At 44.2% G+C, this 25,118-nt stretch overlaps 1 protein-coding gene across 3 annotated transcripts in view; it reads right to left on the reverse strand.

Moving 5' to 3' along the window:
- The window catches only part of LOC129463788 (claudin-10), a 167,056-nt gene extending 142,375 nt beyond the window's left edge, over nt 1-24,681 (reverse strand). For all 3 annotated transcript variants that reach the window (XM_063619002.1, XM_063618999.1, XM_063619001.1), the window contains exon 1: nt 24,558-24,681. The gene's annotated coding sequence lies outside the window, so the exon portion shown is untranslated. The remainder of the gene's footprint in view (nt 1-24,557) is intronic.
- Nucleotides 24,682-25,118: the final 437 nt, after the last annotated feature.

Genomic DNA, 25,118 nt, shown 5'->3' on the forward strand with positions numbered 1-25,118 from the left:
TTTGAGACAGGGTCTTGCCCTGTTGCCCAGGCTGGAGTGCAGTAGCTCAGTCATGGCTCACTACAGCCTCAACATCCCAGGCTCAAGCGATCCTCCCACTTCAGCCTCCTGAGTAGCTGGGACTATGGTGCATGCCACCATACCTGCTAGTTTTTTTTTTTTTTTTTTTTTTGAGATGGGGTCTCTCTGTGTTGCCCAGGCTAGTCTTGAATTCCTGAGCTCAATTGATCTGCCTGCCTTAGCCTCCCAAAGTGCTAGGATTACAGGCCTTTTGACTCTTTTCTACCAAGCTTAAAGCTTCTTATTTCCTTTTCTTGCCTTATAGCATTCTTCAGCTCTCCAGTTCAAGGCTACATATCAACAGTAATACCTTGTTTTGACTCTTTTCTACCAAGCTTAAAGCTTCTTATTTCCTTTTCTTGCCTTATAGCATTCTTCAGCTCTCCAGTTCAAGGCTACGTATCAACAGTAATACCTTGTTACTGGTCTTAATATTAATAAAATGCATCTACGATTTCTCTGTGAAGTATATTTGCTCTGGGGTTTGGCAGTGGGCCTTTACCAAGCTATGAAGGTGCTCTTCTATTTTTAGTTTGCTCTGAGTTTCTTTTTTTTCCTCCTTAATCATAAATAGATAATGCCCTTTATCAATTGCTTTTCCTGGAAAAATTGAGTTAATCGTATGATTTTTCCCTTTCAGTCCATCAAAGTGATGGATGATATTGACAGATTTTCTAATGGCCAAGGCTTCTTGCTTTTCTAGGTTGAGCCCCACTTGATCATAATTTATTATTTTAATATGCTATTGGGTGCAATTTTCTAACATTTTATTTAATATTTGTACATCCTAATATAAAGATGAGATGGACTGGTAATTTTCTTTTCCTGAATGTCCCTATTGTGGTTTGGAATCAAGATTACATGGGCTTCAGAAATTAAGCTAGAAAGCTCTCACTCTTTACATAAATTTGGGGTTGGGCATGGTAGCTTACATCTATAATCCCAGCACTTTGGGAGGCCAAGATGGGCAGATAACGTGAGGCCAGGAGTTTGAGACCAGGATGGCCAACATAGCAAAACCCCATCTTTACTAAAAATACAGAAAAAATTAGCCAGGCGTGGTGGCACACGACTGTAATCCCATCTACTTGGGAGGCTTAGGCAAGAGAATCGCGTGAACCAGGAAGCAGACATTGCCGAGATTGTACCACTGCACTCCAGCCTGGGCGACAGAGCAAGACTCCGTCTCAAAAAAAAAAAAAGAAAATGGAACAACTTGACTGGGAACATTGCTTTCCTGCCACATTGAGCCGCATGAGCCCTCCAGGCAGCTTCTGTCATAAGCATGGAGAAGTCTGGCAGCCTCTGGCTCTCTTTGAGTTGCAGATCTTGAGTTTTCAGGGTAAAGTTAAAGGAGCTTATTTTTCTGCTTAATTCTTCCTCACCTTATTTCTAGCTAACCCCCCAGTTCTTTTATTTGTTTGCTTGTTTTGTTTTGATTTTGGAGACAGAGTCTTGCTCTGTTGCCCAGGCTAGAGTGCAGTGGCATGATCTTGGCTCACTGTAACCTCCGCCTCCTGGGTTCAAGACGATCCTCCTGCCTCACCCTCCTAAGTAGCTGGGACTACAGGTGTGCACCACCACACCTAATTTTTGTATTTTTAGCAGAGATGGGGTTTTGCCATGTTGGCCAGGCTGGTCTCGAACTCCTGACCTCAGGTGATCCACCTACCTCGGCCTCCCAAAGCGCTGGGATTACAGGTGTGAGCCACCATGCTCAGGAGATGATCAGAACTTTTAAACAGAGCAAAGATTTATTTATTTATTTATTTAATATTATTTTTTGAGACAGAGTCTCGCTCTGTTGCCCAGGCTGGAGTGCAGTGGTGAGATCTCAGCTCACTGTGACCTCTGCTTCCTGGATTCGAGTGATTCTCCTGCCTCAGCCTCCCGAGTAGCTGGGATTACAGGCACCTGCCACCACGCCTGGCTACAGAGTGAAGATTTCTCAAGACGTTTATTTTTGGTTAGGACTTGTCTCTTGCCATCAGAAGTGGATACTGAGGAGAGATACACCTTTTGACACTAATGTAGGTGGCAATTCGATGGCTTGGCTGTGCCAGGGTCCCCTGTGTGCTTCACTGTGAAGCTGAGAACAGAGAGGCAGGGTGACTTCCCATAAAGTGTCCTTGCACTGGACGGCCTGAAGGCCTGTAGAATTTCCTGTGCTCCTTCATCAGTTCAGTCCAAAATCCTAGAACCAAGCTCTTCCCTGACTGCCCATGCCTTTCCCAATATACCTCTATCTCCTACAATGTATCCCCGGCTCAAACACTCCAGTTCACCAGGAGGCTGCTCACCTCCGGTTTCACGAGGTACAACACTGTCACCTGGCTTCCACTTCCAAATAATGTTCTAACATACACAATACGATTTTAGCATTTTTAGGCAACAGTAAGATAAAGAAAAGAGACAATGGGAATGGAAATAAAGTAAATCTCTAGATATATATGCTTTCATTTTAGGTCTTAAATTACCTAAAAAATGTGATGCTTTTTTTTTTTTTTTTTTTTTTTTTGCTGAGACGCAGTCTTGCTCTGTCACCCAGGCTGGAGTGCAGTGGTGCGATTTCAGCTCACTGCAACCTCCGCCTCCCAGGTTCAAGCAATTCTCCTGCCTCAGCCTCCTGAGTAATTGGGATTACAGGTGCATGCCACCATGTCCTGCTAATTTTTTTGGATTTTTAGTAGAGACGGGGTTTCATCATGTTGGCCAGGCTGGTCTCAAACTCCTGACCTCGTGATCCACGCACCTCATCCTCCCAAAGTACTGGGATAATAGGCGTGGGCCACTGTGCCTGGCCAAATGTAATGCTCTTGATTGTGCTTAGACTTAAGTTTAGGCCGGGAGTGGTGGCTCACACCTGTAATCCCAGCACTTTGGGAAGCTGAGGTGGGAAGATCGCCTGAGCCTAGGAGTTCGAGACCAGCCTAGGCAACAGAGTGAGACCTCATCTCTACCAAAGATAAATAAAAATTTTAAAAATTAGCCAGGCATGGTGACACACACCTGTAGGTGCAGCTACTTGGGAGGCTGAGGCTGGAGGATGGCTTGAACACAGGAGTTTGAGGCTTCCATGAGCTATGACCATGCCACCGCACTCGAGCCTGGGTTGTAGAATAAGACCCGACTCAAAAAAAAAAAAAAAAAAATCACAGTATAAGATATTCTTGAGTAAAGAAGTCCAATTAAAAAATAGTGAGCTTGCTGACAGTGGGTAGAGAAGTAGAGGTTTACAGTATTATCCGTGCACGTTCCTACACCTATCTCCCTTGGAGAAACTCATTATTAACAGTAACTGTATTTTTTGCTCCATGTCACTGAAAAGTATCTAACATCAGGAAGGATTGCTATCTTGCATCTATTTCTCTGAGATTATACTAACGTAATCACAAGTCATGATAATAGTTTTGCTGCAGGAATTTATAAAATGTATTGCCTTGCCAAATGTGTTTTCACTTTGGCACACTTATTTTAAAGTGGCTTTCAAAGCAAATATAATGGACTCATTATAGACAGAAAATTGAATGGAGGTCTGCTAAAGCAACCAGTGCTGGGATCAGTGAACAAACAACCCCATCCAAGACTGTGGTGGTATAAAAACGTGCTGCTGAATATTCATCATTTTATTCAACAAATACTCTGATGCATGGGATTAGGCACACAGGAAGAACCAGAAAGTTCAGATAGTTCAGATTTATAGGTTTGAACTGAATTTTACAGAAAGCTATTGTCTTCATGCAGTTCCTTCTTTTTTATTTTATTTTATTTATTTTTTTGAGGCAGAGTCTTCCTCTGTCATTCAGGCTGGAGTGCAGTGTCGTGATCCTGGCTCACTGCAACCTCTGCCTCCTGGGTTCAAATGATTCTCCTTCCTCAGCCTCCTAAATAGCTGGGACTACAGGCATGTGCCACCACGACTGGCTAATTTTTTTAGGAGAGCCGGGGTCTCACCATGTTGCCCAGGCTGGTCTTGAACTCCTAAACTCAGGCAATCTGCCCACCTTGGCTTCCTAAAGTGCTGGGATTACAGGCATGAGCCACTGTGCCTGGCTTTCACCCAGTTCTTATTTCTTAATTTCAAGTTGGTCAGTGGCACCATGAATAATGAATCAAATTGCTTGATTTGGCTTTTACCCAGGATAGAAAGACTCATGCCTTTCTACTTATAAATAAACAAACAAAATTAGGAGCAATTATTCTAAGCACTCTTGTTTGCTATAAAGTCGGGCAAGAGCTTTCACTGGGTCCAGACAAGTGTGAGCTCGGCTGGTTCTCTTGTTTGATGTTGCGCAAATCTGCCCTGGAATGTGCACGATGGAGATCCTTGTGGGATATTCCTCCTGTGCATCCCCAGAAGGGCGGGTGGGAGCCAGGAATTTTGCTGACATCTCAGGCTTCCATTTTCAAACCACAGCATTAACATAACCATCCTGCAACTTCAGAGAAGGCAGAACATTAAAACAGCAACCAGCCTTTGTCTTCAGCTCCTAGATGAACTGCAACGTGGTGAAGATCACACACAGCAGGGACGACTACATGAAGAAATGATAGACACGCCCTCCCCCCCATCTTATGCTCAGACAGTGCACTTTTTCTTCTCTTTATTGTAAAATATAACACACACACAAGAGAGTAAAACACAACATACATCATTACTGGGTGTGGATAACATGCTTACTAGGAGAATTTCGGCTGTTTCCACTCAGAGAGCTGGTTTACTCAATTCTCATTAATGGCCTGCAAATTTGTATTCATGCATTTGTTTTCAAATTCCATGTCTATTTCCAAATTGTTCTTTTTAAAAACAAAATATTTAAACCACTTTATTGTTGTATGACTGACATGTAAAAAGCGGTGCATATTTAACATATACAAGCCAATGAGCTTGGGGATAAGTATACACCCATGAAACCATCACCATCAAGGCCATAAACATATCTGTCACCTCCCAAAGTTCCCTTCCACTCCTATTATAACTATTATTTGTGTGTATGTGTGGTAAGAGTATTAATATGAGACCTACCCTCTTAGAGAATTTTAAGTATACAATACAGAATTGTTAGCTATAGGCACTATGTGTATAGAGATCTCTAGAATTTATTTACCTTGCATAATTAAAACTTCATACACTTTGACCATCACCTCTAGATTGGTTTTTGATATTGTCGTTTTGTTTTGTTTTGACAAGGTCTTGCTCTGTCACCCAGGCTGGAGTGCAGTGGTGTCATCACGGCTCACTGCAGCCTCAACCTCCTGGACTCAAGCCATCCTCCCGCCTCAGCCTCCTGAGTAGCTGGGACTACAGGCATGCATCACCACACCCGGCTAATTTTTATACTTTTTATAGAGACAGCGTTTGCCATGTGGCCCAGGCTGGTCTTGACCTTCTGGGCTCAAGTGATCCACCAGCCTTGGCCTCCCAAAGTGCTTGGATTACAGGTGTGAGCCACTGTGCCCAGGCTAGATTGTTAGTTATCTCACCCAAGCATCTATCTTCTTGTTTCTCTGTATGGATGTAGGCTTAACTTTTTTTTTTAAACACATTCCAGGCCTCCTTTCCAGAATCCTCTCTTGTTATTGGTTGACATATTATTGGATCTCACTTCAGATTGACTCCCCAACTCACCCCAATAGGATCTAAACATACAAAGATTCCTCTAGAATCGTCTGTGGCATCTACACCTCCCTGAGCAGATGCAGAAGCCATGTGAATTACGGCATGGATCGAGGTCGGGTTGCTAGCCTATAGCAAACCACCCTAACTTCCCTTGAGAAACTTCCTGACGTCTTTACGAAGATGAAAGATCATTCAAAGCAAATATTTATGCTAGTTCAATATTTTGTACCCCTCAACAGCTCCTTCCAAAGTGATTCCTCATCTCCAGATGACATGTCAAAACCTCATCCTCTCTCCACGTCTTTCCAAATTAATATGGATTTCAATACATTCTAGACAGATTTCAGATGACAGTTTCATAACTATATCATCATTTTGTGCCACCACTGCATTTTCTTGATTATTTTGCAATGATTCAAAGCTTAAAAAACATAATTATATCTTACATGGAGTTGGGTTGCCATTTGAGGCTGGCCCCATTGTCAAAACACTTGCAGCAATGGACTATGAGCAAGAGGCTGGGGATGCTCGAGTGAAGAAGAGGCAACGACAGGTACAGCCCTGTCCGCCCTCTGCTTCTATGAGTGGGGCCCAGGACAGACGTTGCCTTTAACGAGTGAGGTATTGTGGTGACAAAGAACAGATAGGAGCTTTGGAGCCAGGAAAAGCTATGTTGGCCAGAAACTTTTCAGCAGGTGCTATCTAAGACGAAGTTACTTATTTTAAACTTTAAAAAATATATATTGTGGGTCAGGTGCAGTGGCTCAGGCCTGTAATCTCAGCACTTTGGGAGGCTGAGGCAGGAAGATCAATTGAGCCCAGGAGTTTGAGACCAGCCTGGGCAACAAAGTGAGACCCAGTCTCTACAAAAAAAAAAAAAAAAAAATCAAAAAATTAACTGGGTGTGGTGGTGCATACCTGTACTCCCAGCTACATGGGAGACTGAGGTAGGAGGATTGCTTGAGCCCAGGAGGTCGAAGCTTCAGTGACCTGTGTTCCGGCCACTTCACTTCAGCCTGGGAGACACAGTGAGACTCTGTCTCAAAATAAAAAGGAGGGGTGCTGGGCACAGTGGCTCACATCTGTAATCCCAGCACTTTGGGAGGCCGAGGCAGGAGGATCACTTGAGGTCAGGAGTTTAAGACCAGTCTGACCCGGCTGGCCAACATGGTGAAACCCCATCTCTACTAAAAATACAAAAGTTAGCCAGGCGTGGTGGTGCACGCCCTATAATCCCAGCTACTCAGGAGTCTGAAGTAGGAGAATCACTTGAACCTCAGAGGTGGAGTTTGCAGTGAGCCGAGATCATGTCACTGCACTCCAGCCTGGGTGACAGAGCGAGACTAAAAATAAAAAAAGAAAGAATTATGGTAAAATATACGTAACATAAAATTTATTATTGAGACAGGGTCTCAGTTTGTCGTCCTGCAGCCTCGACCTCCCCAGGCTCAGGTCATCCTCCCACCTCAGCCTCCTGAGTAGCTGAGACTACAGACGTGTGCAACCACACCTTGCTAATTTTTGTGTTTTTTTGTAGAGACAGGGTTTGGCCATGTTGCCCACGCTGGTCTTGAACCTCTAGACTCAAGTGATCCTCCTGCATTGACCTCCCAAAGTGCTGAGATTACAGGTGTAAGCCATCATGCCTGGCCTCATTTTAACCATTTTTATCTTATTAATTCAGTATCATTAAACACATTCTCATTGTTGTGCAACCATCACCACTATTCATCTATAGGGTTTTTTCATCTTTCCAAACTGAAACTCTGTACCTATTAAACCATAACTCCCCATTTCTCCTATCCCCAACCCCTGACAACCACCATGCTACTTTTTGTCTCTATAAATCTGACTACTCTAGGCATCTCACATGAACAGAATCATACAGTATTTGTCCTTTTGTGACTGGCATATTTCAGTTAGAATGATGTCTTGGCCAGATGCAACATAGAGAGACCCCCATCCCTACAAATAATAATTAATTTAAAAAACAATAATTTAAAAAATTAGCTGAGCATAGTAGTGTGAGCCTGTAGTCCCAGCTATGGGAGGCTGAGGTGGGAGGATCAATTGAGGTCGGGAGGTCAAGGCTGCAGTGAGTCACACTGGTGTCACCGCACTCCATGCTGGGCGACAGACCAAAAAAAAAAAAAACCTAGAAAAAAAGATGGAAAGCAAGCACAGTGCTTGGCATACAATCAATGGCCAATAGTTGCATCCATATAAATGACCCCATCTCTACCTTCAAACTGGGCCTGATTTGCTTTTGTTTCTTTATTTATTTTTAATTTGAGACAGGGTCTCGCTCTGTCACCCAGGCTGGAGTGCAGTGGCATGATCTTGGCTCACTGCAACCTCCGCCTCCCGGGTTCAAGCGATCCTCCCGCCTCAGCCTCCTGAGTAGCTGGGACTAACGTGCCTGCCGCCATGCCTGGCTTTTTTTTTTTTTTTTTTTTTTGAGATAGTCTCACTCTGTCACCCAGGCGGGAGTGCACTGATGCGATCTCTGCTCACTGCAACCTCTGCCTCCCGGGTTCAAGCGATTCTCCTGCCTCAGCCTCCCGAGTAGCTGGGATTACACACCTGGCTAATTTTTGTATTTTTAGTAGAGACGGGGTTTCGCCATGTTGGCCAGGCTGGTCTTGAACTCCTGACTTCAGGTGATCCACCCACCTCAGCCTCCCAAAGTGCTGGGATTACAGGTGTGAGCCACCATGTGCAGCCTGGCTAGTAAATCAGAGATGCCACCAAGAAGCCAATGAGCACAGAGCAGTCAGCCTCCCATCCGATAAACAGGAGTCACCTACCTGCTGCCACACATGTGTACCAAGTATCACCTGGTGCCCTGGTCTGTGCATACAGTTTTTCCAGGGCTTGGAAGGGGTTCAGTACTGCTCCTTTTGTTCTAGCTTTCTGTTGTCCTAGACTCCTCCTGGGCTGACGACTGAACTGAGTAGTGCTGAATTTGTTTTTTTATATTATTATTACTGAGAAACAGTTTCTCTCTGTCGTCCAGGCTGGAGTGCAGTGGTGTGATCTCGGCCTCACTGCAACCTCTGCCTCCCAGATTCAAGCAATTCTCATGCCTCAGCCTCCCAAGTAGCTGGGATTATAGGCATGTACCACCATGCCTGGCTAATTTTTGTATTATTAGTAGAGATGGGTTTTACCATGTTGGCCAGGCTGGTCTCGAACTCCTGACCTCAAGTGATCTGCCCACCTCGGCCTCCCCAAGTGCTGGGATTACAGGTGTGAGCTACCATGCCTGGCCTGGAGAGCTGGATTTATAACTGCTGTGATCAACTTGAATTTGCAGCGAAATCTGTTTAACGGACTCTGCAGATGGAGCGAGCTCTGTCGCAGGCAAGCCTTGGAGTCCAGGGTGAGTGCTTTGTACACACCCTCTGATGGACGTGGGGAAGGTGATGTGTAGAAGGAATGGCAGAAGTAATGTCCACGTCTCTTTGGGATGAGAAACACATATTTTACTAGCCTTGGAGAAAATGTAGATTTTTAAACCTCTAGTTGGGAGGCCCAAAATGTTTTTCTTTATAAAATTTGCCACATGCTTAGCAGGACCTCCATGAGTCAGGGTTGTGATTTAGGCAGAAGATTGTCTTTGCCCTGGTTCCCAACCTAAGGACGACTGTGTTCTCTTCTCCCTTTTCCTCCCTCTTTGATGAGTCCCCCATCATCAGCACCCCCTGCCCACTCCCTTCTCTCCTAGCCCCTAACCCCAAGCTGCTCTCAGGCAGGGATCCGCTACCACCTGCAGGTTAGTGTGGATTTCAGTCGGCATGCTGCGTTTCCCAGGAATAAATGTTTTTCAGTTCAGTGAAAGCTAATTCAGAGCTGCCCCCTCCCACCTCCATCACTCTAAATAAAAAATGTGTTTGCTAAATGCTGTGGATTGAATTATGTCCCTCTAAAAGTCATTACGGTGAAGCTCTCTATACCCCATTGTGATGCCTTTGGGAGGTGATGAAGCCTAGATGAGATCATGAGGGTGGAGTTTGCACGATAGAATCAGTGCCCTTATAAGAGACACCAGCAAGCTTGCTTCCTCTTCCTCTTTCCATCCACACACACTAAGGAAAGGCCATGAGGCACGGCAAGGAGGCAGCCATCTGCAATCCAAAGAGAGAACCCAGACCCCAACCCTGCCAGCACCTTGACCTTGGACTTTCAGTCTCCATAACTGTAAGAAAATAAGTTCCGTTTGTTTAAGCCACTGGCTCTGTGGCTTTTTGTTAGGGCAGCCAGAGCTGACTAATACACTAAGAAAATGCAGGTTCAGGCCAGGCACGGTGGTTCATGACTGTAATCCCACCACTTTGGGAGGCTGAGGCGGGCAGATCACTTGAGGTCAGGAGTTCGAGACCAGCCTGGCCAACATGGTGAAACCCCATCTCTACTAAAAACTACAAAAAATTAGCTGGACATGGTGGCACACATCTGTAATCCCAGCTACTTGGGAGGCTGAGGCACAAGAATAGCTTGAACCCCAGGAGGCAAAGGCTACAGTGAGCCGAGATCATACCACTGCACTCCAGCCTAGGTTACCAGCATGAAACTCCCCATTTCTTAAAAAAAAAAAAAAAAAAAAAAGAAAGGAAAAGAAAAAGAAAAAAGAAAATACAGCTTCAAGACCAGCCTTCCAGCCTCTTTTTCCAAATAAATTATTTTCCCTATGTCCCTCCTACATGGAATTTCCAACACTCAAACAGCTTAACCCTTACCTGTACTTGTGTAGGAAATTACCTAGATGCACAGTAGCTCCCAGAGCACCACCAAGGTAAGCCATCCCAGGGTCGTGGAGCAGAAAGACACACAGTCCAAAAGGTTAACAAGCTTAGGACAGGGTGCAAGTGGGACAGAAGGAGCACACTGTCTGGATCCAGATCACGCAAGGTTTACATGTCCTATCCCTTTCTCAGCTATATCAGCCTCATTGTAGCACGGATGTAAGGACCAGCATGGAAGTTCCAGTAGAGGGACCCAAGAAATGGCCGCACCCAGAGCCGACACATCCCCTCCTCCACCAGAAGACACAGGGCACGCAACACCTGCCCATGGCTGCAGCTGGCTGGTCAGCCCACTGAGCAGCACTGGGTTTATCTCCCTTTTCTTGGGCAGAGTGCATATGGGGCCAGAATGGGACCACACTGGGTCTCACCAACGTGTGGTTGACTTAGGCATGACACAGCTGTCAGCTTATAAGGTGCAGAGTGATTTTCTATCTTTGAGGAACATTGCTGTTTGTTCCATTATACCGTTTATTCCATTTATCTTAATATGGCTTACAGATCACCAATTTACTTATTAACTATACTGAATATATCCTTTTAGTTTTGTGTACATTATCTAACTTGCCTCCTTATAGGGAGAACAAAGCACCTTAATATTGTCCTGAAATCACCCCAGGTGGGAAAGTCAGTCATAGCTTCTGCAAAGGAATCGTGGAACACTGTCAGATGTACAAGTAAGGGCTAGCAGATACATAACCAGATTTAGATATTACTTTTACATAGACATTTATTGCAGTGAGGAATATATATTTGGAAGGGTCTGTTTCCACAATGCTATATATTTTTGAAAAGTACTACTGTCACAATAACTCATGCACTATTATTCTACTGTGTCTTTATAATGCTGGAAGAAGAGGTGCCAGGATTGTGTTAGTTATCATCATGCCCCTTGCAACCCATCTTGCTCCTGCAGTCCTCTGCCTTTCTTTTGGCATGTGCACTTCTTGTTCCTGCCATATGAGTCTGTTAGAATAGGAACATAAATTATTTTGAGCAGATGTGAACTAATGTCACCCTACTTGAAGAAAAGAAAGGAAAAACCTGCCGAACAACTCTGTTGTCACCTAAAAGAAAAGCACTGATGAGCTCCCAATAGATGGAAAGTCGATTCCTACAGTTGTCCTGTTTTGCCACGCGGTGGCGCCCATGCACCAGGAAGACACCACCGCTCTGCGGCGAGCGGCTGCTCTGCCGTCCTGGGTCTGTCCCAGAAAGGTCTGAAGGAGGTGGTGACCCTGAGAAGGGAAATGGCCAAGATGACGAGCCAGAGAAAATGCATGAAAGGTAAGAACATGGAGAGAGTGTAAGGCAGAAGTTAAGAACGTTGACTTTGGAGCCGGGCGCCGTGGCGCACACCTGTAATCTCCGCACTCGGGAGGATCGCTTGAGCCCAGGAATTCGAGACGAGCCTGGGCAATATAGTAAGACCTCCCAACTCCTCCAACCCCCGCCCCGCGAAAACGGAATGTTGACTCTGGGATCCACTACGTTGCTTTCCAATCCCAGCTCTGCCACTCAGGCACCTCAGTTCGCACTTTCTTACTGAGAAAGTCAGAGGGCCAAACTGGCTAAGGGCAGACTATTTGGTGGGAAACAAGTGGGGATACGGTTCGAATTGTAATCCCCAGCGTTGGAGGTGGGGCCTGGTGGGAGGTGATTGGATGGATCGCTGGGGGAGGGGTGGGTTTCTCCTGAATGGTTTAGCGCCATCCCCTTGGTGCTGTCCTGGCGATCGTGAGTTCTCGTGAGACCTGGTTGTTTAAAAGTGTGTGGCATCTCCACTCTCTCCTTTTGCTCCTGCTTTGGCCTTGTGAGGCGCCTGCTCCCCCTTCACCTTCCAACGTGATAGGAAGCTTCCTGGAGCCTCCCCGGAAGCAGATGCCGGTATAATGCTTCCTGCACAGCCTGCAGAACCAGGAACCAATTGAGCCTCTTTTCTTTATAAGTTACCCAGTCTCAAGCATTGCTTTATAGCAATGCGAGAACGGACTAATCCAAGTGGGATTACCCTGCTGAGGACAGGCACACACTAAGCACACAGTACTCACCTAAGGGCCTAGAACACAATAGAAACTCGAGAATATATCATGTTGGTGGAGGGGGAAGATGCAGTGACTTTGTATATACAAAGGGTCTTTTAGCTTAATTCTCTCTACTATTTCTCACTTTGTGGAAAAAGGAAATGAAAAATCCACTGAACTGATTTATCCACAGCTGGTACATAAAGCCACTAAAACTGACCCCCCTGTTTACTCCTTCTCTTCCATCCACCCCAGCAACTTCCATTTGTCAGCAACACTGCTGGATAAAGTATTGCCAGGAGGAGGTACTAATTCACCAGGAACAGCCCACAATTGCTGAAGACTGAGTTTTTGCTCCCCTCTCCCTAAGCAACCTGACACCAATTAATCTTTTATTAAAGAAAATTGAGGCCGGGTGCAGTGGCTCAGGCCTGTAATCCCAGCTCTTTAGGAGGCCAAGCGGGCAGATCACCTGAGGTCAGGGGTTTGAGACCAGCCTGGCCAACACGGTGAAACCCCCGTCTCTATTAAAAATATAAAAATTAGCCGGGTGTGGTGTCACACACCTGTAGTCCCAGCTACTCAGGAGGCTGAGGCAGGAGAATCCCTTGAAACCAGGACGCAGAGGTTACAGTGAGCCGAGATCGTGCCATTGCACTCCAGCCTGGGTGACAAGAGCAAAACTTCATCTCAAACAAAAAAAGAAAAAGAAGACTGAGAGTTGCTTGACAGCAGTTGCCCAACTTGGCATCATTTCATTGTCGGTTATCACTCTAATGACTAATTTTTTGGTGAAAAGGAGAAGAAAAAGGGGGTAGGTGGGTAGTTCATGTGTCCAATCCACAATGACACTGGCTTCTTTTTTTGAATGTATATAAAAGCAAAGAAGCAATTGTCTTCACATAATGGATCACTTCTAGATCATTTTTACATTTAAAAATTATTTTAAAAATATTTTTAGTGGACAGGCACAGTGGCTCATGCCTGTAATCCCAGCACTTTGCAGGGCTAGGGCAGGCAGATTATTTGAGGTCAGGAGTTCGAGACCAGCCGGCCAACATGGTGCAACCCTGCCTCTAACACAAGTACAAAAATTAGGTGGGCGTGGTGGTGCGTGCCTGTAATCCCAGCTACTTGGTAGGCTGAGGTGGGAGGATGGCGTGAACCTGGGAAGCAGAGGATTATATATATATATTTTTTCAATTACCATTAACAATTCAGTGGCACTGTAGGCTGTAATCATAATAAAACAGAGACACAAAGGGAAAATGAATCTTAGCTATAATTTAGCTGACATTCTGATATACCATTCATTTTGAATGAAAGCTGGGGTTTAGGCAAGATATGTTTCCTCCAAAATAAATAGGTAACAATTTTTATTTACTTATTATTGTATTTTAATTTGTTTTGTTTTTTGAGACAGAGTCTTGCTCTGTTGCTCAGGCTGGAATGCAGTGGCGTGACCTCGGCTCACTGCAAACTTCATCTCCTGGGTGATTCTCCTGCCTCAGCCTCCCCAGTAGCTGGGATTACAAGCATGCGCCTCCACACCCAGCTAATGTTTGTATTTTTAGTAGAGACGGGGTTTCCTAATGTTTGTATTTTTCGTAGAGACGGGGTTTCACCTTGTTGGCCAGACTGGCCTCAAACTCCTGACCTCAAGTGATCCGCCCGACTCGGCCTCCCAAAGTGCTGGGATTACAGGCATGAGCCACCTGCCTGTCCCTAGGTAACAATTTTTATATTTCTAGTTGCTTATTTTCTCAGTTGTAAATACTGCAGTGCCTACTAGAGTGCTTGATACATTCTTCTGTGTATGGTAGAGGCAATAGAAAAATGGTACCCAATGACAGTAGTTTATGTAGGAAAAATAATAATCTTATCTCCCCCTCCTACAACTCAGCATCACCTCCAAAATTACTGAAGGAAAACTAGAATATTTCACCCCAAAATAGATTTCCTTGACATAGTACAACATGGCTATTCAGAAGGTCTGGAAATACAGGAAGAGCTGCAAAGCTACCCTTTGTTGGGGAGATTTGCACCTGTAGAGAAAATCCACACGGATGCAACCAGGCTTTCCCTGAGGCCTTCCATTGTCCAATCTGGGAAAGATGAACTGAAAGTCTGACACCTTTAAACATCTGAAAAGAACATTCACCATCTCTTCTTTCTGAGGGCTGCTACCTGTGAGATTTCATCTACATAACAAGACGACCTTTGTAAGCCAAGCCCCCTCTTCTCTCCTTCCCATAACCTGTCTGGTCTTGCTCCAAGCCCTCGTTTTTTCTGAAACCTCAAGATAGTTACAGAAAAGCATCAACCAAGCTGGGCAAGGTGGGACTGTAATCCCAGCACTTTGGAAGGCCAAGGTGGGAGGATTGCTTGAAGTCAGGAGTTTGAGACCAGTCTGGGCAACAAAATAAGACCCCGTCTCTACAAAAAAAAAAAAAAACAAAACATACACACACACACACACATATGTGTGTGTATATATATACACATATGTATATGTGTGTGTATATATATATATGTATATGCAACATGACAAAACCCTATCTCTACCAAAAATATAAAAATTAGCCCAGTGTGCTGGTGCATGCCTGTAGTCCCAACTACTTGGGAGGCTGAGGTGGGAAGATTGCTTGAGCCTGGAGGTTGAGGCTGCAATGAGCCATGGTCAAGCCACTGCACTCCAGCCTGGGTGACAGAGTGAGACCCTGTCTCAGAAACAAACAAACAAATAAACAAAAAATTAGCCAGATGTGACGGTATGTACCTGTGGTCCCAGCTATTTAGGAGGCTGAAGTGGGAGGATCACTTGAGCCCAGGAGTTCGAAGCTGCAGTGAGCTATGATCGCACCACTGCACTTCAGCCTGGGTGATGGAGTGAGACTCCATCTCTAAAAAAAAGCTATTAAATTAAAAAAAAAAAAAAAACTTTTAAAAAAGAAGCATCAGCCATCCAGCCATGTATTTGAGGTCTTAAGACTCCCATGCATATTAATGAATTTGTATGCCTTCTCTGCTGTTAACCTGCCTTTTGTCAGTTGATTTTTCCATGAGCCTTCAGAGGGTGAAGGGGAAGCTTGCTCTTGGCCCCTAAAGTACAGCGAGTTTTGTCTGAGAATTACCCAGAGGTCAGGGCACAGGTGGATGCCGGGAACTCCATGCTGTATCCCCTGTGGTCTGAGGTCTACCTGGAGCTGTGATGCTAAGGCCCTTGCCAGGGTAGGGGTGGGCTCCCCAGGATCACCAGGGAAAACCCCAGAACTACTTCCTCTCCTTTCCAATCCAACACACCCAGAATTCTCCCTCTTAAAGACTTGGTTCAGGCCAGGTGCGGTGGCTCACACCTATAATCCCAGCACTTTGGGAGACTGAGGCAGGTGGATCACTTGAGGTCAGAAGTTCAAGACCAGCGTGGCCAACATGGTGAAACCCCATCTCTACTAAAAATACAAAAATTAGCCGGGTGTGGTGGCAGGCGCCTGTAATCCTAGCTACTCTGGAGGCTGAGGCATGAGAATTGCTTGAATCCGGGAGGTGGAGGTTGCAGTCAGCTGAGATCGTGCCACTGCACTCCAGCCTGGGTGACAAAGTGAGGCTCCATCTCAAAAAAAAAAAAAGACTTGGTCCAAATGGAAGCTATGCCTATAGTACACAGCTGTATATATCTGTGTGTAGGTGTCTTCAAAGTATGTTTTTTTTTTTTAATTTAAAAAAACATTTTTGAGACAGGATTTCACTCTGTTCCTCAGGCTGTGAGTGCAGTGGCACGATCACAGCTCACTGCAGCCTTGACCTCTGCTCAGCAATTCTCCCACCTTGGCCTTCTGAGGAGCTGGAATTACAGGCACACACCACCATGCCCAGCTAATATTTTCATTTTTCATAAATATAGGGTCTCACTACGTTGCCCAGGCTGGCCTTGAACTCCTGGGTTCTAGCGATCCTCCCACCTGGGCCTCCCAAAGTGTTGGGAACATAGGTTACCAAGTTAGCTCCTTTAAAAATATTTTTTGAGTCACTGTGCCTGGCCCAAAATATGTTTTTAAAGGAGCTAACTTGGGCTGGGCGTGGTGGCTCACACCTGTAATCCTACCACTTTGGGAGGTCAAGGTGGGCAGATCACTTGAGGTCAGGAGTTCGAGACCAGCCTGGCCAACATGGTAAAACCCCATCTTTACTAAATATACAAAAATTAGCCAGGCATGGTGGTGCACGCCTGTAATCCCAGCTACTCAGGAGGCAGAGGCAGGAGAATCGCTTGAACCCAGGAGGCAGAGGTTGCAGTGAGCCAAGATGGTGCCACTGCACTCCAGCCTGGGCAACAGAGAGAGAATGTGCCTCAAAAATAAAAAATAAAATAAAGGAGCTAACTTGGTAGCTTAACCAGAAATTACTGAGCAAAGCACAACTTTATTTAATCCTTTGTTCAAATCACAAATTCAAAATAGTGATATTATTGTAAGCTCTTCAAATTCGGACGAGAACAAACCTCTTGGGGATTTCGACATCCTTTCTCACTAATAGTTAAACAAGACCATTTTGTTTTGTTTTGTTTGTGTTTTTTTGTTTGTTTTTTGAGACGGACTCTTGTTCTGTCACCCAGGTTGGAGTGCAGTGGCACAATCTCTGCTTACTGCAGCCTCTGCCTCCTGGGTTCAAGTGATTCTCCTGTCTCAGCCTCCTGAGTAGTTGGGACTACAGGCATGTGACACCACACCCAGCTAATTTTTGTATTTTTAGTAGAGACATGGTTTCACCATGTTGGCCAGGCTGTTCTCGAACTCCTGACCTCAGGTGATCCACCTGCCTAGGCCTCCCAAAGTGTTGAGATTACAGGTGTGAGCCACCATGCCCAGCCACAAGTCCTTTTTCTTTAACTTGTATTTTAGGTTTGGGGTACATGTGAAGGTTTGTTGTATAAGCGAACTGGTGTCATGGGGGTTTGTCGTACAGATTTTTTTTTTTTTTTTTTTTTTTCCGAGACGGAGTCTCGCTCTGTCTCCCAGGCTGGAGTGCAGTGGCGTGATCTCGGCTCACTGCAAGCTCCGCCTCCCGGGTTCATGCCATTCTCCTGCCTCAGCCTCCCGAGTAGCTGGGACTACAGGCACCTGCCACCATGCCCACCTAATTTTTTGTATTTTTAGTAGAGACGGGGTTTCACCATTTTAGCCAGGATGGTCTCGATATCCTGACCTCGTGATCCGCCCACCTTGGCCTCCCAAAGTGCTGGGATTACAGGCGTGAGCCACTGCACCCGGCCGACAGATTAAGTCTCTTTTAGGAGGCTGTTTTAGTTCTGTAGGTGAAAGATGATGGCAGCCCAGGACATGTGGTAGCAAAAGAGAGAGAGGCAGAGTTAAGACAGTTTGAGGCTGAATTTAATTTAAAATGTTTTCATTAAAAAAATAGAAGCCAGGTGCGGTGGCTCACACCTGTAATCCCAGCACTTTGGGAGGCCGAGGTGGGTGGATCACCAGGGCAACTTGGTTAGCTAGGCGTGGTGGTGGGTGCCTGTAATCCCAGCTACTCAGGAGGCTGAGGCAGGAGAATCACTTGAACCTGGGAGGCGGAGGTTGCAGTGAGCTGAGATGGCGCCATTGCACTCTAGCCTGGGTGACAGAGTGAGACTCCATCTCAAAAAAAAAAAAAAAAAAAAAGAAAAGAAAAAGAAAGAAACTTAAAAAAGAAACAGACATAAGGCAGTGACCAAAGAGGGTTGTACATTTAAAAGAGTTTGTTTCTGTTTTAAGACAAGAAAAACTTCTCCATGTTTGTGTGCTCATCGGTATGATTCAGTAAAAGGGAAGAATGTGATGATGCAGAAGAGAGATTGGGGAAAATGGAAAAACCCAAACTATTTTTTTTTTTTTTTTTTTTTTTGAGTCAGAGTCTCGCTCTGTTGCCCAGGCTGGGAGTGCAATGGCGTGATCTTGGCTCACTGCAACCTCTGCCTACTGAATTCAAGTGATTCTCCTGTCTCAGTCTCCCTAGTAGTTGGGATTATATGTCTGGCTACCATGTATGGCTAATTTTTTGTACTTTTAGTAGAGATGGGGTTTCACCATATTGGCCAGGCTGGTCTCAAACTCCTAACCTCAAGTGATCCGCGCGCCTCAGCCTCCCAAAGTGCTGGGATTACAGGCTTGAGACACTGTACTCAGCCTTTCTTTCTTTTTTGGAAAAAGCCAAACTCTGAACAGGTGAGAAGGAGTGGGATTCCTATTGAGAGCTTTAGTGGAGGCAATGGGCCTTTGTCAGGGAATACGGGGATGGGCTGTGGCAAACTCACCTGAGGCAGTTGGTTATGCACAATCTTAGTTCAAAGAAATTACACCAGGACAGGGCTAGCCAATCGCCCACCACCCCCACACACAAAGGCAGAATAAAAGCAAGCCTCTGATAGAGACATTTGTTAGACAGTCACTAGCCAAGCAGGCACAAAGCAGCTCACGCCACCAGCTTTGCATACTCAGTCAACTCCCGGCTCCCTGGCCCCATAGGATTAGGAAGCTACATTTGTGTCCATGTGCCTTGCTACTGGCCCATCAACCCCAGGCTTGGGTGTGGTTTGCTTTGGCCAATGAAGTGTGAGTGGAAGTGATATGTGTCACTTCCAAATGGAGGCTTTAAAGTCCTTCTCTTGGTTCCACCATTATCCTCGCCTTCAGCCTTGAGACCAGCATATCCCAGAGACGGACGGCTCACTCAGCCTTGGTTGTGGAATGAAGAGGACACAGAGCAGGGCCTCAGTCAACATGCAATAAACATGCAATAAACTTGCAGTTTACATGCAATAAACTTCGGTTGTTGTAAGCCACCTTGAATTGGAGGACTGTTACCACAGCGTAAGCTAGCTAAGGCTGACTGATACCTAGGAATTCCAAACTGTATATTCCAACTCCATGAATGATTCACTTGAACAGCTTTCTGCAGGCAACATTCTGTGCCTTCTATTTGGTTTCATGAAATCAGAAAGCCCCCTGATCCATTGGCTGGACACAGGAATGTCTCCTCTTGCAATGTGCCTTTTAACAGAAGCCCCATCTGTAATAGGTTTAGGCTGAGGTTTTCAGTGGATGCTTTTACTGTATTCATGTAAGGCATATAGGTGTGAGTGTCAAGGGTCTTTTTTAGCCATTTTACTTGGTCTACACATCTTGTATACCTTAATGTCCCCCAAAAAGCAGCCCTTTCTAACATCAATCACCCTAATTAACAAGCCAATAGCTTTGCCAACAAAATTCCTCTTCTTGACATCTAATACATTAGCGAAGGGTCAGCTCTGGACTAAGATACGGACAATATAACAATTTGTTGTAGTCACTTTGGAGTATGGCCCTCTCAAATATAATTCTGGACGTGCTGCACTGGGCCTTTTTGCTTAGGAGCTCTGTAACCCTTTATTAGCAAAAAAAAAAAATAAAAAGTATCTGTTGGTTGGGAGTGGTGGCTCATGCCTATAATCCCAGCACTTTGGGAGACTGAGTATTGCTTGAGCCCAGGAGTTTGAGACCAGCCTGAGCAACATAGCAAGACCTGTCTCTACATTAAAAATAAAAATAAAAAATAAGGTATCTGTTGTACAACATGAGTAACAGTTGACAACACCGAAAATGTATTATATGTGGACACAGATCATTTTATTTATTTATTTATTTGTTTATTTTGAGACAGAGTCTCACTCTGTTGCCCAGGCTGGAGTGCAGTGGCACAATCTTGGCTCATTGCAACCTCCACCTCCTGGGTTCAAGCAATTCTCCCTGCCTCAGCCTCCCAAGTAGCTGCGATTACAGGCACCCGCCACCACACCCGGCTAATTTTTGATTTTTAGTAGAGATGGAGTTTTGCCATGTTGGTGAGGCTGGTCTGGAACTCCTGACCTCAGGTGATCCACCTACCTTGGCTTCCCAAAGTGCTGGGATTACAGGCATGAGCCACCGTGCCCGGCTGACACAGATCATTTTAAAATGCCATTTCTTTGTTAATATATCTGTCCCTGCTGGGCCTTTATGTCCATCATTTTTTAAATGGAAATATTTTGATGCTAGTCTTCCTTTCCACTACCCTAAACAAACGTGGCATTTTTCTAATGAGTTGCCATTAAAAAAGGACTACATCTTGAAAAGAGAATATTTCCATTAGTTTGAGCCTTCAGCATCCTCCAGGAGCAGCACCGATGCCTCTGTGAGGTTCAGGCTGGGACTCTTCTTGGTGTGGGGTGGTGCGGGTGGCATCCCAGAAGGATGAGTGCCTCTATGGACCTGTTCCAACCGCACGGCTCACGGAACTCTCTTGCCATTTTCCACACACACTTGATAGGCATCATTCAAAAAGGAGAAGCTCATGGTGGGGCTGAAAAACCAATACCCCAAAAGAGGGTGCTTTGTACATGCTGAACTGAAAATAGGGTGCTTTGTACATGCTGAACTGAAAAAAAAAACTTCAAGATCTCTCTGTCCTCTCCCCCAACCCTCCTCCATCTCTCCCAAAGCATTGGATGGAATTGTTCTCTAGAGTTCCCTTATTTGCCTAAATTCTGGACCTAACAAAGAAGAAAACAATTAACTCTAGTCCCTTCCATGAATTTTTTCCCCTTAGAAGCATTCTGGTTTTCCTTTTCTTTTCTTTTCTTTTTTTTCTTTTCCTTTTCTTTCTTTTCTTTTTTCTTTTCCCTTCCTTCCTTCCTCTTTCTTTCTTTCTCTCTCTCTCTCTTTCTTTCTTTCTTTTTTGAGATGGAGTCTCACTCTGTCACTCAGGCTGGAGTGCAGTGGTGCAAATGTGGCTCACTGCAGCCTCAACCTTCCAAGCCCAGCAATCCTCCATGTCAGCCTCCCAAATAACTGAGACCACAGGTTCACACCATCACACTCAGCTAAGTTTTTAAGTTTTTTGTAGAGACATGGTCTTGCCACATTACCCAAGCTGGTCTAAAACTCCTGGGCTCAAGCGATCCTCCCATCCAAGTGTCTCAAAGTGTTGGGATAATAGGTGTGAGCTACCACACCAGGCCACTTCCCTCGATTTTCATTAACTGGACCGATAGAACAGGAATGAAGATTAAAGTCTGTCAACAAACCTGGACGGACTCTTGTCACCAACCATTATCCCCTCTGTGAGCCCAACAGACTTTTCCCAGACCACCGTATGCTCTTGCAGCCCGCCAAATCCTCCCTAGGGATCATGCATTGCCCTGCAACAGAAATCCCGTTCTCCCGCTCCCATAACCTGTTTTGCCAGGATCCAAGCCCCCATTTTTTCTGTAACCTCAAGAGGGTATCTAAACTTCTAGACTCCACGGGGGAATTCAGTCTTCATTCTAAAGGCTCCTATGCCACATAAAACTGTGATCAAATAAATTTATATGCCTTTTATCCAATAGACCTGGCTTTTGTGAGTTGATTTTTCAGCAAAGCTTCCAAGGGTGAAGGGCAAGCTTTCCCTTCACCGCTGCATTCATATGCATGCCACTCTTCTGGAGCTCCGTGACAGCACGTAATAACATCCACTGCAATGGCCTCCATAAGTTATATTATGGGATTCCTTGAAGTAATTGCTCAAAGATATGGAGCCCAACTTTTCCCTAATACCAATACTGTATTTATATGTTCAATAAACACTTATTCAATCCTGCCACCTGCATTAGGCTGGATACTGTGATTATAGAGCTGAAAGTCTTTTCTCAAGGGGTTCACATACATAACAGACAAAACACAGGCATGTAGAAGACTCTATGGGGCCCAGGAGAAGCACCTAATCAAGCTGGAGTATGGAGGAAGGGATCATACAGGTCTTCTTTTAGGAAGTCATACTAAAAATCTTAAAGGCTTAATAAAATTTTTCCAGGGAGATAAAGTAGAGAAAGACATTCCAAGTGAAGAGAATATAGCAAGGGAAGTGAGAGTGCAGTATACTTATGCAATGGTAAATTCACAGTTGATATGGTTTGGCTGTGTCCCCACCCAATTCTTATCTTAAATTGTAGCTCCCACAATTCCCACATGTTGTGGGGGGACCCAGTGGGAGGTAATAAAATCATGAGGGCAGATCTTCCCCGTGCTATTCTCGTGACAGTGAATATGTCTCATGAGATCTGCTGGTTTTATAAGGGGGAATTTCCCTGCACAAGTTCTCTTCTCTTGTCTGCCATCATGTGAGACATGCCTTTCACCTTCTGCCATGATTGTGAGCTTTCCCCAGCCACATGGAACTGTAAGTCCATTAAACCACTTTCTTTTGTAAATTGCCCAGTCTCAGGTATGTCTTTATCAGCAGCGTGAAAATGGACTAATACAGCAGTGTTTACAGGGTGTGAAATATGGGGGACAGCTGTCAGATATGGAGTTAGAGAGGGGTGTAGGCAGAGGCCAGATCATGAAGGTCCTCAACATTTGAATTTTAGCTTATGAGTTAAAAAGTGACTAAATAACTCATTTGCTATCCAGTACTAAGTATTATCATTATTATAGCCAGCATTCTCACAAATACTCTGGGAAGCCAAGTACTACTATTACATCAATTTTACAGATGATAAAACAAATACAGAGAGATTAAATCACTTCTTATGTTACACAGCTACAATGTTTTGGAAGTGGAATTTGCACCCAGATCTGTCTGACCAAGAGTCTGAACTCTTAACCACTGTACTATACTATCTGTACATTTAGTGGGCACCTACTATGTATTAGGTTTATGAATGCATGTAAATGATATGCAAACTCTCTCCTAAAGAAACTTATAGTTTAATAAGGATAAACTCCTCCACTCCTTTCCTTCTTGGCAATGGCATCTACACTACCAGTTAGTTAGTTGTTCAGCTGAACCCTGGGAGTTACCCTTGACAATTTCTCATCTCCCCTCTACCTTATCCAATCCAGCAGCACCTGGATGGTACTTCCTAAATAATTGAAGTATGTCCATTTTCTCTGCCTCCACTTCTTCCAAAAGCCTACTAGTCCATCTCACATCTCTCACATTATATTTCCTAATAAATATCACCATACCTACTCCTCCCCACCACAATCCATTCTCAATAATGGAGAATGCTCTTTAAAAAAAAAATGCATGTCACTGTCACTTCACTACTTAATGCCTTTCAGGTTTTTCACTGTTGCCAAGAGCTTCTACTGATATGAGTGCATTAAATATTGTTCACAAGACCCTGTATATTCAGACCCCTTGCTTGCCTCTCCAGCCTTACCTCCTCGACTGTACCCCATAACAAAGGAACAACGTATGCTTTCAATCTACACAGTAGCAACATCAGCTTCTCTCAATTCCTTTACATCTCAGACCTCAACATTTTTCTCTGACTGGAATGTTAATCTCTTACAACCCCCTTGTTTTCTTTTGTCTAACTTTTCCTCCTGCTTCAGGACTCTGCTTAAATATCACTTCTTCAGAAAAGTATTCCTTATCCCTATGCCCCAGAGCATTCCTCTTTCATTCAGTGTGTTGTGTATTTGGTGAGTCCCTTCTAATGAAGGCTCATATACATTAATTTTTGGAATTTCTTTGTACTATTTCTCTTTCTCTGAAAATTTCTTTGAGTTGTTGCCTTTTTTTTTTTTTTTTTGGCTCTTTCCGAATCTTCTGTGTTAAGCCTCTAATTGTTTACCTTTTAAAAAATGACAAGTAAAAAATATATATGTTGATGATATACAACATATTTTGATATTCATATACATTGTGGAATAGCTAATAAAGCTAATTATCATATGCATTGCCTCATATACTTCTCATATTTTGTGGTGAGAACCCTTAAAATGTACTTAGTAATTTCAAGTATAAAATATGTCATTAACAACAGTCACCACCATGTACAATAGATCTCTTGAACTTATTTCTCTAGTCTAACTGAAATTTTGTATGCTTTGACCAATATCTCCCCAATTCTGCCATCCCCAGCCTCTGGTAACCCCCATTTTACTCTGTTTCTGTGAGTCTGACTTTTTTTTAAGATTCTACCTGAGTAGAGATCATGTGATATTTGTCTTTCTGTGCCTGGCCTACTTCACTTAACATAATGTCCCAACTTACCTTTCTTCATCATATTTAGAATGAATTCCCAAAATATCCCAAATATTAGCATGAGGAAATGCATTTTGGAGAACACTCTTCACATTGTCCACAGTGAGTATATTTTGATCCTTCTTCACTTTTTGGTACATCTGTGAAAATTTGGATATTATAATTAATTTTCTTCTTACAGCAATGAGTTTTCTTTCTTTTCCTTAGCATGCAGATAGATTTTTAAAGTTCAAAACATACTAACTACATATACACACATACCACATACAAATAATTTTAACCATATATCATCTTCTAATAAAGATGGTTTTAAAATATTCTATAGTTTTCAAAAATATCATAACAAATTTATGTTTTACTCTATTTTGGTGAAACCAGACACCATTATTCTTTTTCAGATTTTTTTTTATTATTATACTTTAGGTTTTAGGGTACATGTGCACAATGTGCAGGTTTGTTACATATGTATCCATGTGCCATGTTGTTTTGCTGCACCCATTAACTTGTCATTTAGCATTAGGTATATCTCCTAATGCTGTCCCTCCCCCCTCCCCCCACCCCACAACAGTC

This window comes from Symphalangus syndactylus, chromosome 15 (assembly GCF_028878055.3).
Source record: "Symphalangus syndactylus isolate Jambi chromosome 15, NHGRI_mSymSyn1-v2.1_pri, whole genome shotgun sequence".
In the NCBI taxonomy this organism is placed as follows: Eukaryota; Metazoa; Chordata; class Mammalia; order Primates; family Hylobatidae; genus Symphalangus; species Symphalangus syndactylus.